This window comes from Notothenia coriiceps, unplaced genomic scaffold (genome assembly GCF_000735185.1).
Source record: "Notothenia coriiceps isolate Sejong01 unplaced genomic scaffold, NC01 NC01_scaffold00034377, whole genome shotgun sequence".
Lineage (NCBI taxonomy): Eukaryota > Metazoa > Chordata > Actinopteri > Perciformes > Nototheniidae > Notothenia > Notothenia coriiceps.
The window spans coordinates 220,198-225,440 of record NW_011367078.1 but is presented as its reverse complement, the minus strand read 5'-3'; positions in this window follow the sequence as shown (position 1 = coordinate 225,440).

Sequence of the window (5,243 nt, the reverse complement as noted above, 5' to 3'; positions counted from 1 at the left end):
CATATAGACTCTTATTGCACTATTTCACTTTTTTAAACAATTTTTCTTCTTGTATTTACTATTTACTTGCACTATATTTTTCTGTTTATCTGTGTTTTGTGTTGCACTGTTGGAGAAGCCTGTGACACAAGGTTTTCATCGACATAACTACACCGTAGCTATGTTTGTTTGACAAATAAAGAACCTTGAATCCCAGCACACATTTACCACCTAACATGGGTAACCAACATTTGTTGAAATGGGTCTTTTCAGCATTAAGTGTGTCCCTAAAATGTGTTATTAAGTTACTACTTACTCTTGGCTATTTGTTATGTAATGCCCCTACAATTCCTTTCCAATGGTTTGAGATTATATATATTTTAATATCATATTAGTAGGCCAATCCCAAGGCAAGCTCAGTATTTGGTTCCAATCAAGGACATGTTTTGCTATGGATTGCATCTGCTATACAAGCCTGATCTACAGTATATTCAATTAGTTTGGTCATTCGTAGCACTCTATTCTATAACTCTGTTAAGAGAACTTTATGTTTGCAAAGAGCATTGCATGAGAATGATGGACCGGCATGAAAACATTAGAAGCCTGCACTCTCTATAATATTCACTCTAACAGCAGATCTCACTGAGTATACCAATACACTTATAGAATAGACAGGAAACCACTCAATGACAGAGTGATGGAGAGGGAGGCATCATAACATTAACCATGGACAGATGTCTGCATGTCGCTCGGAATAATGCATTTCTAGATAAGAAACCCATATTAGGTGCCAGTGCCTCCTCTCTGGAGCTCATTGCCCTCTCTCCCTCCTCTGCAGACCAACTCCAAATTGGGCTTCACTTTGGCTCATGGACACAGCCCCTGTGCCCAGAGAGAACCCGCAAGAAAACTAAGCCAGGGCTGTCATCTGAATGAGTTGGCGTCAGACACAGAGGGGTTGCAGCCAGAATGCATGGACCCCATGAGCTGTTAAACTATTCCAACAAGGACGTAAAGTCCGTGCTCCCCTGGGACTGGTGCGTACTATTAACATACACCAAAACAATGTGTAGTGAGTTCAAAACTCAAGACTCAGTATTGTAGCTGAGGTTTCTGTGAAAGGAAATGCTTCTAGACCTATGGCATGTGCAAAAAACGTATGTGAGCAGCGGTGAGCGTCTGTTGCGCTAGTTTTTCAATGTTTGCAGCACAGTTCGCTGGCTGGCTGGCTGTGGTTGGCCTTGCTAGGGAAATCACTCGGATTGGCTGTGAAAAAATGAGAAATTGAAGCACAGAGAAAAATCTAAAAGTCCACACACACAAAGGCTAATTTAATTTCTTCTTTTTCATATGGTCTCAAACGTCCAATACAAGTATACTTTCCCATGGCTATAGCCATCTTAAATAAGGCCAAGTGGTGAGCCATTGAGAAAGGTGAGTAAACGCTGCTTTAAAAAAATGAAACATTTTTGCAAATAGGGACCATGCAACAGTCTGCCCTCGTCTGAGCTTTTTTCTTTGAGTCAGTTACTGTGGCTTGGACTTGAGAAACACTTTATAATTAGGAAGACCCTTGGGTTTGTATGAAAACTATGTTTGTGCTAGCTAGCAAGAACAATCTACGTCTCTATTGAGAAGAACAAAGATCAAGGCCTTAAGGCCAGATTGAAGCTGCCTCTGGAACGGCAAGTAGCTGCAAGGTGAGATATATTATACATTTCACACACATGCACCAACGTGAAAGGATATGCTAATGCTCACACAGAGGAAATGCAAACAAACATCCAGCTGTCTGTTCTTGCTGGTGGCTGTTTACCAGTCTGGTGTTTACTGTCACTCCTCCAAGATCCCTGACGCATGAGTGTGTGTGTGCGCACGCACGCACACACACACACACACACACACACACACACACACACACACACACACACACACACACACACACACACCTTGGCGTCGGCCAACAGAAATTCTGAGCATTGTTTTTCCAATCTGGAACAACAAATCTAAGATGAATTTTGACTTGTGGATTGAAGGTCATCAAAAAACTTGCCATTATCTCTTTAAAGGCTTCTTATTCTGTTTTCTCTGCAGCTCTGCACTCATATTGGGGGCAGAGGGAGGGAGAAATACAGCACAGAGACAAGTAGAATAACAGACAGAGAACTTCAAAGCCAATGAGACAGCAGCCGCAGAATTTTAATAAACCCCATTTTGACTTACTGATGGCGAGTGTATGTGTGAGCGTGAGTGTTTTTGTTCATTGCTGCTGAAGATCACAAACAGACACCATCCATGGTACATACATGCACAAACAGTAGTACACACAAGCATACACACACACACACAGAGAGGAGAGGGAAAGCCTTTGTAACTCACCTGCTGCACTTCCGTCTCTCCGTTTGAAGTCTTCTCAGTGTACACAAACGAGTTGAAAATCCTCTGTAGGGAGAAGGAGAGAGAGAAGAAGAGACGCTGAGGTTAGATAAGGAGGAATGCAGAAGATCTGGCTCAATAATGGGAAACCATCTCCTGAGGAAGAATATTGGCAGGGTTTCTTATAGTGATATATTTTTCTACCAGGTGTTGCTGAGCAGAGACCCTTTGTTATTAACACTCAAGGAATACATCCGAAATTATTTTCCCTGTTGGAATTTACAAACTATTGCATTATGTGTAAAAGCTAACAATACGTTCAAGCAGTCCCGGCTCTTTATGTTCGGTGGCATGACTGCGGTTTCAAAGAAACCCAGTCAGACCAGGAGTGTTTGTGGCTGCGTGACATTTATGCCAATTAATCAGACCGGCTACAATGACACTGCCACCAGGAATTTGTATTAAATTTGGGTGCAGACCAAAATCTGTCAAGATTCATGATTATCACAAGGCTTCAGATTCTTTCATTTGTGTTAACTTGTATTCTCTATTTTGATGGGCTTTATTTAAAGTGGACCTATCATTCTATATTTGAATAATATATTGTAGGGCCATACCTATATAAAACATGTTTGTGAATTCTTTAAAAAAAAATACCAAACAGATCATGCATTTTAGCCATGCCTCATTTCGCTCTATTTGCTCTTTTCCAGCCCTGTTTTTGCAAGGGCTGATTCTGTGGCAAATGAGCTGCAGCTGACCACGCCCCCCTGCAAAGGACCGGGGGGCGAGGCACGAGCGTCATGTTACCATGTTGTTGCCATGTTGTTGCCATGCTGTTACCATGCCATGGCAACCTCTCATTCCCCTGATAGGTGGAGAGTTGCCCATATAGGCGGAGCTCCTTGTTTCTGACGTCAGAGATATTTCAAATCTGTATCAGTCTGTATCAGAGATCCATTGCTGCCCCGTTTTTAGAGATTTGGGTATGGAAGAAAAGAGAGAGGGTTGTGTTTTCTGACACTTGGTGAGTTCCCTGGAACACCGGGGACACATATTCATGTATAAAAGACGTACAAAAGTGCATTTTGCATGATAGGTCCCCTTTAAGGCCATCACTGTAAAGCAACCACGTGACATACACACATGTATATGATACACTTGTTTTTTTAAAGAAATAGGAGACTTTACAGAGAAATAAACATGTTTATGCATCAAGTAAATAGTAGAGTTTGATACCCTTTCATGGCTGTTAAAAATCCATTACAATAAACTGCCAACAGACACGGAGACAACACTGTTGTGTAACCAACCCTTTGCCTATCACACCTGATCAATTTCTTCTAGGTTAATGTGATCTGGCACAGATACAGTTATGTTGACAAGTAAATGATGTATTTACCCTTGATTGCACTAATTGCATTTACGTGTGCCTTGATATACAATGGTTTAACGTGGCACTACATGACGTCAAAGGCAACTTGATTAAAGGGACGTTTTTTATGCGGTAGGCTAAATACCTTCAGGAATCTGTAACAAGTCGAGCTGGTTTTACTAAACTAGCTCCGTTATTCAATAGAGGAAATTCATTATAACTTGCTTCATAAACTCTGCCAAATGTAAATGCGCAAAAACGAACATGAATGATAAACCTGGATTTCTGCCAAAACAAGCAACATATAGACGCAGACAGAAGGGTTCTGTCATTTGCATCAATTTCTAGGACTGGAGCAAAATGCGTCACCTGTCTGAATGTTGAGTACCTAATCACAAAGTAATGTAACATTTCTATATTCAACTTCCAGACAGAAACATTTTAATAGTCCCTGACTATATTGTAAAGTGAAAAGGAAGTGGAGTGCTACATTAGGGCATGGAGAAAATGAGTCCTGGTGTGACCTCAGCCATTATACACACAAAGAGAGCTCCAGAAACACATTTCAAGAGCTGCCTGAATAACACACACACAGCTTGTTTCAGATGCTCCCCTGAGTCCCATCAGCTAAATATTTTCCCTCTTTCTTTTACTTCCTAACTCCCTTTCCAAACACAGCAAGCAGCACTGTGTGGCAGCTACCAACAGAGTCAAACTAATGTTTGTGTTCAGGCAGCAGGTAGGCAGATGTTTCACTGTAAGTCGCCCCACTGCTCACAAAGCCTTCAATTGCTTAGTTCCAAACAGCCACTATTTCCTGTCCACACCTTTTGTTAGACACATTTCACAGGACACCAATATATTCCCAGAATGCATCCATACAACTTGAGGTGATTTACTACACACTGTTATTGACTAGCCGTTGGTACCTTCTAACAGATCTACATTTCAGCAGTACAAAACATACTTTCTCTGTTTCATACAGCTTAAGGGCAAGGTTGGAAATTCCTTCAAGATATGTGAGCCTCCTTCACAGAACCTAATTTATACAAGACTTCTTAATCAAATAAATACCTTACTATTTTTGCAAAGAAATCAAGCTTAATACCACCATATAGAAAGTATAGCCATTACTACATTGTATTTAAAACATCAGCCAACAATGACACAAAAAAAGTTGGGATTTAAATTTTCCAGAATACCAGCCACAGAGATCACGAGGTTACTATAAGGAAGAAAGAACCAGCACAGATTTAAGAAGCTTAAACCAGACCATGTTTACAATATTTGCTTAGAAATGTAAACCATTTATCAAAAAAGTTGCCTCTCAAGCAAAACCACACGGAGAAACAAAGATGCAAATATATACATGCTACAATGCAAAATCTTCGTAATGCCCTCATCTGGGCCATAATTAGACTACTCAGTAAACGCTCTTGCAGATTAGGAATCAAATGTAATTTGGGAAAATGTAATTATGTCTAATGTGGCCTATAAACAAACACAGAGCTAA